General features: G+C 40.8%; 1 protein-coding gene across 5 annotated transcripts in view; it reads right to left on the bottom strand.

Annotated features, from left to right (window-relative positions):
* Positions 1-14,070, bottom strand: part of Tanc1 (tetratricopeptide repeat, ankyrin repeat and coiled-coil containing 1) — a 229,185-nt gene that overhangs the window by 182,770 nt on the left and 32,345 nt on the right. The window lies entirely within an intron of this gene.

Raw genomic sequence — 14,070 nt, 5'->3', positions numbered from 1 at the left:
ACCTCCTTGAATACTAGTAGTACTATAACTCAAAGAGGTTCAGTGCTAGCCTTGAGCAGAAGTGCTCAGGGACAGTGCCCAGGCCTTGAGTTCAAATCTTGAATACCAACTGGGACAAGCCATCCCAGCAACGAGCACCTAGACTCAGCCAGTCTGGGGAACAAGGGAACATGGAGAAGAGTAAGAGGAGATGATGTCACATCAGTTACTTTGTGCCTGCCCTTTCAAAATTAACCTGAGCCGGGAGGTCAGTAGAAGTAAGAAGCCTGCCCATCTAATGTCTATACCTGTGTACCTATTAACTGAACAGGAATTTATATTCTTGCCTTTGTCACCTGACTTCTCTACCTAGTAGCCAGATGTCAGAAGTAGCTAGGGACATTTTCAGCCCCAAGTCCTTCCTCTTGCCATTTATTTGCTGTTTAGTATTTCTTTTCCAGCCCCTCAATGCTCATGAGACTTCTCCTGACTTCATCAAAGGATTCAACGCCACCAAGGGACAGCTGCTGCCCACTGCCTTCTCTGGGAGGGGACCAAATTCCAGCCTTTTACCCCTATTGTCGACGCCCCTTGTCAGCAGGAAGTAGCCAGAGAGAATCCTCGCCCTATTTCATGATTATTAAAAGGCTGGAATGTAAGGTCTGCCCCTGGATGGCAAGCAGACTCCACCCTCCTCGCAGCAAAGTCTCCACCCATTACCTGCGTCACCTAGGCAACTGGGATACCTGGAAGAGGTCACATCTGCATCCGCTGAATTTGATGTGGCCACACCTTTCCCCACCCATACCCTACATAAGGCCTAGCCCAGGCCCAGACACTCTCTTGCTGCTCTTTTCTTGCTCTCTCTGTTCTATTCTAACTCTCTCTCTCTGTTCCTCTTTGCTCTCTCTCTGTTCTATTCTAGCTCTCTCTGCTCTTTTCTAGCTCTTTTCTCTCTCTTTACCAGCTCTCTCCCTTTCCTAGCCACGTGGAGTGCCAACCTTGCCTGGTCCAACAGGTCTACTGAATAAACCTACCCCTTACCTGAATACCACGTGCGTGCTGGTGCAGTTCTTACTCGGCAACCTCTTTTTAAAAAACCTAACACTTATCATCATCTTATATGGTCATATGTACATAATTTTGGCCTTTTCTGCTTATCCTAGACATATACTAGTTATTGCAAATAAGGGACACCATGGGATCTATATTTCTTTGGGTCTTACTTCACTTAATATAAATTTTTCGAAGTCTTTCCATTTCCTAAGAAATGGGGCAATGTCATTCTTTCTGATGGAGGCATAACTCTGTGTGTGTGTGTGTGTGTGTGTGTGTGTGTGTGTGTACAGTGTGTGACATTTTCTTGATCCATTCACCTACAGAGGGGCCTCTGGGTTGGTTCTATATCTTAGCTATGGTGAATGATGCTGTGATAAACATAGTTGTGCTGCTAGCTTTAGTATGGCCTTGTTTGTGATCATTTGGGTAAATGCCCAAAGTGGGATTGCTGGGTCATAGGGGAGCACTTTGTGAGTCTTTTGAGGAACCTCCATACTGCTTTCCAAAGTGGTTGAACAAGTTTACACTCCCACCAACAATGCAGTTGAGTTCCCTTTTGGCCACATCCCCTCCACCATCTGTTGTTATTAGATTTCTTGATTATAGCCATTCTAACTGGGGTGAGGTAGAATATCAATGTTGTTTTCATTTGCATTTCTTTTCTGGCTAGAGAAGTTGAGCATTTCTTCATGTGTCTATTTCCTCTTCAGAGAAGTCTCTCTTTAAGTCTTTAGCCAACTTATTAATCAGGTAGTTGTTTCACTGAGTGTTGTTGGGGGATTTAATTTTTTGAGTTCTAAGGATATTTTAGATGAGACCCTTGTCTGTTGTATGGCTAGTGAAGATCTCCCAATCCGTGGGCTTTCTATTGATCTTGCTAGCTATGTCCTTTGCCATGGAGAAGCTCTGCAGTTTCATACAATCCCATTTGTCCAACCTTTTTTGATTTGTTGTGTTTCTGGGTCTTTATTAAGAAAATTCAGCCTGTGCCAAGAAGCCCCAGAGTTTCTCTTATTCCTTCCTAAGATATAGAACCAACCCAGAGGCACCTCAGTAGGTAATGTTTTCAGTATGTCTGCTTTTAGTTCGAATCTTTGATCCATTTGGAATTGATTCTGATGCAGTGTGATATATAAGAATCTAGTTTTAGTTTTCTATAGGTTTTTAACCAATTTAGACACCTTATTCTCTTTCTCAACAAATACACAAAAGAAGAGGATGCCTTTGAACTGTGGGACACTGAGCAATGCTGGCAAAAGATTTTAAACCATGTCAATTCCGTAATAGTATTAAAATGCACATCCACCCTAAAGAGATGGGCTTTAAATAAACACACACAAGAGAACATCCCAACCTATCCAAATCAGGATTGTTTTGTGTTGTGTTGTTTTGTTTTTGAGACAAGGTCTTGTTATGTAGTTGTACTGGTGTATAGCTCTAGATCCTCTTGCCTCAGCCTCCTGAGTGATGCAGTTATAGGTATATACACCATACCAAGATAATCTGGATCCATATACATTTCTATATGCTGCTACTTTCTAAGACATCTGTGTTTTACTTTATAAAATATGAGCATGTAAAATAAAAGCAAACTTAAAATTACCTTGAAAACTGTGATTAACCAAAGAAACACACACAAAACGAGCATACCAAAATGTATTCATAATCTTCCAACTTGGATCCACTGCAAATGTTTATTTCCTAACATTGACCAGGAGATCCATCCCATGTGAGTTTACTATCTTGAATCAGGCTAGCTGAAACTAGCTCTAAACTTGCTCTAGGAAACTTCCCTAACTTGGGCATTTCTCAAATAATCTGGTGACTTTAAAGCACAAATGTGTTCCGTATACAAGGTGCTTTTTTTGCTGGTCCTGGTGCTTGAACTCTGGGCCTGGCACTGTCCCTGAGCTTCGACCACTTCCAGCTCCTTTGAGTAATTTATCAGAGATAAAAGCTTGGGGACTTTCCTGCCTAGGCTGGCTTCAAACCACAAGCCTCAGATCTCTGCCTCCTGAGAAGCTACAATTACAGGCATGAGCTATTGGCATCCAGCCCACAAGGCTTTAAAAAAAAATGGGAGAATGTATGTTTTATCTTCTAAATACTACATGTACTGTGTAATTTCTCCTTGCTATTGCCTTTCAAATATAGTTTTGTGTTGTTTTGTCATAGGGCTTTGAACTCAACCTGGGCACTGTCCCTGAGCTCTTCAGCTCAAGGCAAGTGCTCTTCCACTTCCGATTTTCTAGTGGTTAATTGGAGATAAGAGTCTTATGGACTTTCCTGCCCAGGGGTGATTTTGAACTGTGATCCTCAGATCTCAGCCTCCTGAGTAACTAGGATTACAGGATTGAGCTACCGGCGCCGGGCTTCAAATACAGTTTTTAATGGATTTACTGTATTTTCTGATAATAATGCTTAATAATTTTCAAATAAATTATTTGAGGAAGCTAGTAAATCTCCTATGTTGAGTTCCAGTACCAACTCACTTAGTTACATTGTTGCCTGACAGTAAGACACCAAGTCCCCAGGTGGATGTATGCCCTATATAATAAACCTTGCAACACTGATCATTTTCTCCTGAGAGGGCATTAAAAAAGTGTTCCAAAAAGACTAAAAGGGGAAAAGATCATAGGCAAAGTCCACAATTTATTCCTTTAAAACCAATGTGTACATCAAATGACAAGTATTTTTATACCCCAAGGATCAAATGGAGAAGAGATAAATGTTTCTTAAAATTCACTGAAAAACAGCCTAAAGCAAAACTGCTGCCATCTAAGAAATGACTTCCATCTATAAACCAGCATGGTGGAAACTAAGCAGGGAAAGTATTTCTTTGAGGAGAAAATCTGGCTTTCCTGACCAAGGTTCATATAAACCAAACAACAAATATTTATCAACTATTTATTAAACAGTGCAGAAGCATCACTAAAGTATAAAATATAAAGACTGTGACCCAAGATCTCTGCTGTTATGGGTTGAATTACATACATCCCTTCCCCTCCAAATCTTTGTTGAAGTCCTAATGTTAGCACTTAGAATGTGACCTTATTTAGAGAGGTGATAGTTATATAGAGGTAATCAAGTTAAAAATGTGGTTATTCGGGTGGGCACTAGTCCAATGTGACTGATCTCTGTATAGAAAGCAGACATTTGGGCACATTGACAGGCAAGTATGGAGGAAAGACACAGGAGAAGACAACTAATTATAAGCCAAAGAGAAAGATTTGGGACAGATCCTTTCATACAGGGCCTCAGACAGAACCAGCCCTACCCACACCTGATCTTAGACTCCCACACTGTAACTCTATGACAATCACCTTCGCTTCTTACAGAAACATGTTTGTGACGCTATGTGACAATAGCCCTAGAAACTAATACAGCTACTGACCAATTCAGTGGTCTCAGAATCAGTCCTCAAGTGTCCTCCCATCAAGTTAGACATGAGAGAAGGTCCACAGGAACACTCACAAGCCTACAGACACTGTGCAGACAGTCAGCACCATTCAGGCACAGTGGGATCACAGAAGAAATCTCAAATTCTCTGTGACCTTCTCTGCAAAGAGCTAACCACCTCACTCCATGAGAAACAGATGGTGCTTTGCAAATTTACCACACTGCTAGAAATCATGGAAAGCTATGTATAAAGCAAAAGCACCAAATTCTTTGCTCATCAGTCAATAACAACAACAAAAAGCTAAAATAATTTTTAAGAATTGAGCTATTGCCCAGAACAAATGACAAGTTTATGATCCATGTCTCATGCTCTGTGAAGTTTGACCATCAAGACATGCTATCCTCCATGTCTCACCCTCTCAGGACACAATTCTACTGTAGAAAGATGATGTAACTGCTCTGCTTTGTCCACCAAACTGAATACAGTATGCCTTCAATATGTCAGCCTTTTTCATCTCCCCAAATGCATAATTGATCTTCAATATTTTATGCTCTAGTTACTGTCCCAAAGCAGACTGGGACAAGGTTCATCAACTGTTCCTTCCTTTAAAGTATAAAAGTGATCCAAACAATTGACAAATTGTTTTCAGATTTTTGGGGGAGTCATTTGCTCAGGACTGTCCCCAGTTTCTCTGTTACATACATACCCCTCACATGTGTATATCAATATACATCTGTAAAAGCTCAATTAAAAAATAGGCCTACATATACTATGAAACACCACCAACAAAAAGAGAAGAACTATCTTTCTTTAGACACTGATAGAGTAGCTATTTACATTCTCCATAGAAATAGAATTAGGACCAATGTCAAATAAAAATTAAAGTTTAAACTCCCCTAAAAAAATAAATCTAGAGCTATATATTTAGGTCATTTTATTTTTAGCCACAGTCTCCTAAATGACCTGAATATCCCAACATCCATTGTAAGTGACAAGTTCTGTAATTCTTATGAATAATTTAGTTGGGCAAATTTGCTTTACTTGTTGTTGAATAAAAATGTTGCTCCAGAAATTGACAAGCCAGATGCCCGCAAAAAAAAAAAAAAAAAATGTCTTCAGAAGCTATGGCTCAAGTGGTAGAATGCTAACCTTGAGCAAAAAAGCTTAGGGAGAGCATGCAGGTCCTGTGTTCAAGCCCTAGGAGCAGCCTTCCCCCACCCAAAAAAAAAAAAAAATCAGTCTGAAAAACTTTCCATTCTTTCTTGGGGAGGGGGGGAAGGGGGAATGATGGGCTGGGAAGGTGGCTCTGTGGTACAGTGCTTGCCTTGCATGCATGAGGCCCTGGGTTTCATTCCTCAGCACCACATAAACAGCAAATGCCAGAAGTAGCGCTGTGGCTCAAGTGGTAGAGCACTAGCCTTGAGCTGAAGAGCGAGAGACAGTGCCTTGGCCCAGAGTTCAGGCCCTACAACCGACAAAAAACAAAAAGAGGGGAAAGCTGGGTCTCTTGCATGGCAGAGGCAGATTCCAATGGCCAAAATGAAAGGTATTCACTATCTTCCTAAAAACTAGAAAGTTTAAAATATTTTAAAGATGGTTTATATTTGGGTTCAGAAAGTCATTACTCGTCATTAATATAACCACAACATGTAATGACTTTCTTCTCTTTGTTTTTTTTTCCATGCTGGAGATTGAACACAGGGCTTCACATGTGCCACTGAATTACATCTCCAGGTAACCCCAGTGACTTTCTTAGACCACAATGTTTTACTTCAACTTTTCTTAAAAGAACCACATTAGCCAGGCACCAGTGGCTCACACCTGTAGTAATCCTAGCTACTCAGAATGCTGAGATCTGAAGATCAAGGTTCAAAGCCAGACTGGGCAGGAAACTCCATGAGCCTCTTATCTCCAATTAACCACCAGAAAATCAGAAGTGGTACTTTGGCTCAAGCAGTAGAGCACTCACCTTGAGCTGAAGAGCTCAGGGACAGCACCCAGGCCCAGAGTTCAAGCCCCATGACCGGAAAAAAAAAAAAAAAGAACCACGGCAGCATTGGCCTTGGCAACAACAATGGGGTTAGGAGTTTATCTCCTTGGTGTTATTTTTTGTACCAGCAGTAGAGTATAAACTCACTCATCTTTTTTTTTCTGCTCACAGCTGCTACTCTACCACTGGAATCTAACCTCTAGTTCTAGCTTTTTGCTGGTTAACTGGAAATAAGACTCCCAGATTTGTCTACTTGGGCTGGCTTTGAACCTAAATCTTCAGAGCTCAGCTTTTTTTTTTTTTAAATCCAACTTTACTTTTATGAAAGCTGGTATTTCTGGTAGAAGAAAACAAATTATCTAGAATGATGAAGACTTTGGAAAACAGGAACACTTGCTGTTGGAAATTGGGGCTTGTTTGGTTCCTGTTCCTTTCACAGGGAGAGTACTCCTACACCTTACCATGTGGGTCTTTCTCCTGGGGTCACATTCAGACCTCCTAGAAGCCTTAGGAATTTATTATATTAATCCATGAAGTTTGGGAACAGAAATGGGATGGGCAGCCCTTCCCTCCTTATAGGTCCCTCCTGCAACCCACACTAGTAAATCCAGCCAGCAGCATGACAGTGGCCTTCACAGGGTCACTGATGGCCCAATACTGCCAGGCAGCAGGCCAGCAAGTCTACCATGGAATTGGCTATTAGGACAACCACTGCTGACTCATGGTATAGATTGAATGTGTCCTCTAGATTCATGTTAATGTCATTTGCAAGAGGGCCTTTGGGAAGTAATTAGGATTAGAGGAGGTCATAAGGACAACCTTGTGCTAGTATTGGAGGCTTTATAAAAAGAGGGGGCCAGGCCCAAGTTGGCATGCTTGCTCTGGGTCTCCCCATGTTATACATTCTTACATGTTATGATGCAGCACAAAGACCCTCACCAGATGCAGAGCAGAAGCTGATGTCATGCCCTTAACTTCCCAGGAGCCAAAAAACTTCTATTCTTTACAAATTATCCAGCCTTAGGCATTTCATTATTGCAACAGAAAACAGACAAAGGATGAGGCTGGGAAGATGGCTCCACAGTAGAGTGCTTGACTCCCATGCATGAAGCCCTGGGTTTGATTTACCAGCACCACATAAACAGAAAAAGCGGAAGTGGTGCTTGGCTCAAGTGGTAGAGGGCTAGCCTTGAGCTGAAGAGCTCAGAAATAGCGCCCAAGCCCAGAGTTAAAGCCCCACGACCGACAAAAAAAAAAAGAAAAGAAAGAAAAAAGACTAAGACAACACTACTGAAATAATTTTCTCTAAATAATGAAGTATGTTATACTTCAATTACAGTTCTATCCACTCAGAAAAGTACAATCTGAATTATATTTGTAGAACTGTTTCAGAATACAGACAAGAAGAACCAGAGTATCATTCACTACCTTACATGCAAAAAGTGTTTTCCTCTTCAAGAGGTGGAATGTGAATTCTTCCTATCTTTATAAAGATTATTTTTACTCCCAAGTAACCTGTGAGAAAATAGAGAGGCCTAGAGAAAATAATGACTTTTTTCATTTCATTCGGAACTTCCAATAAATCACTGTTACTATTATGATTATTTCTCAACAGAACCTTGCTTAGCCACTTATTAATGGCAGCTAAATGAACGTGTCCATGCTGCTCCTCCTTACTTGTAAAACAGGAACAGTGATATCCCTTCCTCATGTGTGTGATTTAGAGAGTGCATGGAATGATGAAGGATTAACGGAACTACTGCCCATGAAGCAGCTGGAATGCATACATTGAACAGTGCTTAATAAATGTCTTCTCCCATCATCTATTCAGAATGATATACTGAACCATACAGAATCAGCAGGGGCTTTTTGAGATTATTCCAGTATGCCTTTCTTTTCATTTTTAGGTGAGAAAATTGAGACCCAATATGAACAACTGATCTGTCAAATGTTATTACCACGTTTCTACAAAGCTCTTCATCTCTACAATCACACAATTCTAAATGTTGCCCATTCCCTACCTTGAAATAGGATTTGGCAGGTTATAATCTGTAAACTAGAGCTGAGTATTCATATGAAAGCCTTTACCATACAAACAACAGTGAGGCCAGACCCCTGCTGGGGATAGAACTTCCACTCAGAGGGTGAGGACTGGGTGCTCACATTCAGCTGGTAAGTGACAGCTCTGGAATCAGCACAACTTTTCCCGACTTGTTCTTTCAATGAGGTACCTCACTTAAAGACACTCCACAAGCTAAAATCCTTACTGAATTTCAGTTTCCAATCTCTATCACCTCTAAGATTGGCAAACTATTGTATTATGGTTTCTCAACCCTACCAAAGATACATAAAAAGCTAGTCACAAAAGAACTAGGATCTTTTTTTTTCCTTTCTTTTTTTTTTAAATGGGGGATGGTACTAGCTTTTCAGACCCTTATACTTGCTAAGTGGGAGCTCTACAACTTAAGCCACGCCCCCAACCCATTTTTGCCTTATTTATATTTTAGTATTTTTTAGATAAGATCTTGTGCTTTTTGCTTAAGGCTAAACTTGGATCATGATCCTCCTACCATACACTTCCTGCATTAGTGGATTACAGGCATGTGTCACACCACACTCAGCTAAGTTTTTTTGTTAGTGGTGGTCATGGGGCTTGAACTTTGGACCTGGGCGCTATCCCTCAGCTCTTCAGCTCAAGGCCAGCACTCTACCACTTGAGCCACAGTGCCACTTCCAGTTTTCTGATGGTTAGTTGGCAATAAGAGTCTCACAGACTTTCCTGCCCAGGTGGCTTTGAACTATGATCCTCAGATCTCAGCCTCTTGAGTAGCTAGGATTACAGGCATGAGCCACCGGCACCAGGCCTAATTAAATTAACTCTTTCTTATGTGTAATAAAGTTTAGGAACACTTACTACTAAAGTTTTCTGAATATTATGACTATTATTTAATAAAATTTCCCCAGAGATAAACATTGCTAAATAAATAAATAAGCTTCTACTAGCCAATCTTTCAAAAAGTTCCTGAAGGATTGGAAGATGTCCACCAAACAGCTTTTCCCTCTGGTTTTTAAAAATCTAGCCCACCTACTTCAAGGAGTGATTTTTTCCCTCAGTTGCTGTGAAATGCTCCTGCTAAAAACACTCCAATATTGCATAAAATCCTATCATTACCAAAATATTGTCAAATTCCCCCTTTTCTGATAGTGTTTTTATAAACATACACAAATGACTGGGGAACCAGTGGCTCACATGTATAATCCTAACTACTCAGGAGGCTGAGATGTAAAAGACTGAGATTCAAAGTCAGCCAGGACAGAAATGTCTGTAAGACTCCATCTCCAAATTAACCAGCAAAAATCCACACTGGAACTGTGACCCAAATGATAGAGCACTCATTGAGCAAACAAGTCTAGCAAGCACAGATCCCTGAGCTCAAACCCTGGTACCAGAAAAATAAATATAGATAGATACATACATAGACAGATACATAGAAACATAGATAGATACATAGAGACATGGATACATATATATCTATACATACATAGAGTAATCTGCCATTTATTTCTACAGACTACTTTTAATTCTTTAGGAAACAAGTTATCTGAATGCTAAATTTGCCCAAAATTATGCCAAATTATAAGTATTTAAGCCAGTCTACCAGATCAATAGCAAACCACAAACAATCAGTCTAGTCTAGTCATCACCTCAAATTCACATTCACTATCATGTCCTGGTCTGAGGTGGTTACAGGTGTTGATAAGTTGAGAGGTGCTTCCCACACCTACTTGAGGACATTTCCCAGATAAGCAGAGAATAGTTAATTCACTTTGTTAGTCTGTTTTCATGTGATCTTTTGAACCCAGAAATAGGTGATGGATTTTGTAATCTCAGAATATATGAATTGTCAGAAACTAAAAGTCATTGACCAAGTAACATCCCACTTTAGAAATGGTAGGGCACTTTTCTACCAAGTGCCAAACCCTGGGTTCATGCTACAAAACCAAAACATAAAACAGGGTAAACACCCAAGTGCAGTTCGACTTCTGTCTTCCCAGAGTTCTCAGCCAGCCTACACTTGTTACTACCCTTTATCTACTGAAACTCAGCAAGATTGAATTCACTACTTTAATCTTCTTTTTCTTTCTTTCCTTTTTTTTTCTTTAATTTGTGGTGCTGAGGATTGAACCTTGAGCCTGCTAGGCAAGTGCTCTCCCATTTGAGCCATGCCCCTAGCCCTTCAAATAAGAAATCTCTCAAACTTAAAAACAATTTTGCATGTCTTGTCCATGAACTATGTTTTCCCTCTCTATTCCACGAAGTCCAGCACTATCAATTCTGAAGAAGTAATCCAACCATTCTAATGGGGACACTTTAATCCTTAGAAGTTTGGTTCATGGGTCACCAACATTTTTAGACAGATGGTCAGGGAGAGTTTCTGGTTTACTCTGCACTCATCCCACACTCAATCTGCTTGATAGAAGACCTCTCTGTCAATAGTGGATCCCTCCAAGAATTTACAAGCCCTTCAGAAGTCCTTCAAAAAGTGCTGCACGTTTCCTCAAGATAGTTATCTTCCTAAACCAGATGTTTCAAAGTAAAGGGTGGGAGGTAATCACGACGGGTATAGAAAGGAAATATTGAAATGTCCAATCATGTTTGCTTGTCTCATTCTTTCACTTCTATTTTTGGTATCTTATAAGGCAAACAACTTATTACTAAACAAGTGAATGACTGTAATGTACATGTACAACAGTTGCAGATGTGACTAAAAACACACTTTGCTGACAAGACTGAAATGTCAAAAAATGTTTTAGTGGGGGCTGGGAAGGTGGCTCAGTGGTAGAGGGCTTGCCTTGCATGCATGAGGCCCTAGGTTCGATTCCTCAGCACCACATAAGCAAAAAGAAAAAAGCCAGAAGTGGCACTGTGGCTCAAGTGATAGAGCACTACTAGCCTTGAGTTGAAGACCTGAAGGACAGCACCCAGGCCCAGAGTTCAGGCCCCACGACCAGACCCAAAAAAAAAAATGTTTTAGTAGTTCTGGACTATCGACTCCAGTGGCACATGTAGTCCCAGCTCAGGAAGCTGAGGTAGGAAGTTTGCTTGAGACTATAGTTCCAGGCCAGCCTGGGCAACTAATAACAAAGACTACTGAGCTATACAGTCAGTCTTTTCCCTAATACATGTTCTTGGTATTATATAGACAATTCCAGCTAAAATAGTATACCTAGTTGTCTGGGTCCTAACATGTTCCTGTAGCGTTTAGGTAGTAATTTAACATTTTTATTCCAAATGTCAGTCTTCACTCTTGTTTGTTCTGTTATATACATTACATTCTTTATTCAGATACACTCATTAAGAATAGATTCTTGAGGCTGGGACGGTGGCTCAGTGGTAGAGTGCTTGCCTTGCATGCATGAGAGTCTAAGTTTAATTCCTCAGTACCACATAAGCAGAAAAAGCCAGAAGAGGCGCTGTGGCTCAAGTGGTAGAGTGCTAGCCTTGAGCTGAAAAGCTGAGGGACAGCGCCCAGGCCCAGAGTTCAGGTCCCATGACTGACAAAAAAAAAAAAAGAGAGAGAGAATAGATTCTTGAGAATATGTGTGTGTGTATACACATTATTTTTAAAGAATATATTGTTTTTACTTCAAAATTAGTAAGCAAACGAACATTCTTTAAAAATAAATAACACGGGGCTGGGAAGGTGGCTCAGTGGTAGAGCGCTTGCCTTGCATGCATGAGCCTGGGTTCAATTCCTCAGCACCACATAAGCAAAAAGAAAAAAGCCGGAAGTGGCACTGTGACTCAAGTGGTAGAGCACTAGCTTTGAGCTGAAGAGCTAAGGGACAGCACCCAGGCCCAGAGTTCAGGCCCCATGACCGGACCAAAATTGTGAAAATACTGTACAGAGGTGTTACGATTACATGGGCAAGATAATAAGTACATTTCTTATCAAGCATTGTAGCCTCCTCCTTTGTTTCCCCTTCCCATCCCTTCCCATCCTCCCCTTGCCCCCCCCACTCAATCCCCCCTCCCCAACCAAAGTTGTAAAGTTCGTTTTCCACATGACAACTTGTACATCTTATTGTTGCAATGGATCCACCTGTATCCCTATTTAAACGATTTGTTTTTTCCCCTTCCCCTCCACAAATTATACCGACATCAAATACAGTGAAAGCAGGGGTTATACTGTGGGGGAGGGACATACAAAGCAACAAAGAAATAATCTTATAAATGTGTTAGAAACAATTGCATAAAGGAAAAAAAAAACATTTGAATACATATCTTAGGGTTCATAGGTCCCATGGTTTCCCTTATTTACAGTATCTAGTATATGTCTGAGTCAAGCAGAAAAGGTCAGACAAGGTGATGTTAGGGAAATGAACCCTCAGTTACTATTTTAAAAGGATATTTGAGCCAGGAGCCAGCAGCTCATGTTTGTAATCCTCGCTACTCAGGAGGCTGAGATAGAAGGATGGCAGTTAAAGCTAGCTCAGGAAGAAAAGTCCCTGTGAGACTCTTATTTCCAATTAACTACTCAAAAACTGGAAGTGGAACTGTGGCTCAGTGGTAGAGCACTAGCTTTGAGGAAAAGAGCTCAGGGACAGACAGTGCCCAGGCCCCGAGTTCAAGCCCCATAACCAACTTTAAAAAAAGGGCATAATAATTTTAAAAGTAAAAAAAAAAACTATGAAAATGTCTTAGTCTTCTTTTAAAGCAAGTTTTACCTAGATCCTTAATGTCTCTTTGCTATTAAAAAAGACAGAAAAGGGGACAGCTAAAAAATCAGTAAGAATGTGGCACCAGAGAACACATACACTCTCTACCTTTCCTTGTTGAAAAGCGCTCTGGATCCCAGCAGTCTCTGGGGCTAAAGAGTATAGCAAGGGACAAGGATCTGCAAATGACTTTTGATGGACAGTATCCTGCCGTGCTCTGGATACTCCCAGCACTTTTTCAATGATGCTGATGAAGGTCTATTTACACCTGGAGGTTACAGCTGACGTACTGTGCTGCAGACTGCCTGACAGCTGCAAAATTCAACTGCAGTGCAACTTAATCCCCAATGATACTGTACGTTTCCAGGCTGCCCTTACAAGACCTGTCATGAGACATCTCTTATTCATTCAAAATTATTATATAATCACAGACTGCACCCTCTGCGGTCACCACAGTTCTAAGAAAGCACAGCTCAGACAGCCTGCCTTTCAGCACAGAATTTAAAACCACCAACAGGAGAATAAAAGAATCCTACTGAATCCAAAGTAAACATGTGGAGTAAAATGATAACAGGAACTCAAGAGAACATTTCCCTTATAAACAGCTTAGATCACATCACAAACACTTCACTAAATCCAAATATCTAAGATAGATCAGAATCTCCACCAGCAGCTAGGGGGTGGGGGTATCACATATTTCACTGGCCACCACCAAAGACTGGACACACCTTAGGAGTTTCAGGTTACAGCCATAAAAATCTTCCCAAGGAGGCCAATATGATTCATTTCCTAATACTTTTATCTCATACCATTCTGCTAAAGAGAGAGAAAATCTGTGGCCAATACCTGCAGTTGGCTGATCACATATAAAGCCAGGTAGTTGCCCACGAATTGACCTCACCCATGGTATTTGCACTGTCAG

Source organism: Dipodomys spectabilis, unplaced genomic scaffold (genome assembly GCF_019054845.1).
Source record: "Dipodomys spectabilis isolate Male_0828 unplaced genomic scaffold, ASM1905484v1 ptg000081l, whole genome shotgun sequence".
Classification (NCBI taxonomy): domain Eukaryota; kingdom Metazoa; phylum Chordata; class Mammalia; order Rodentia; family Heteromyidae; genus Dipodomys; species Dipodomys spectabilis.
The sequence above is the reverse complement of the archived record's forward strand: the minus strand, read 5'-3'. Positions and strand labels throughout refer to the sequence as shown.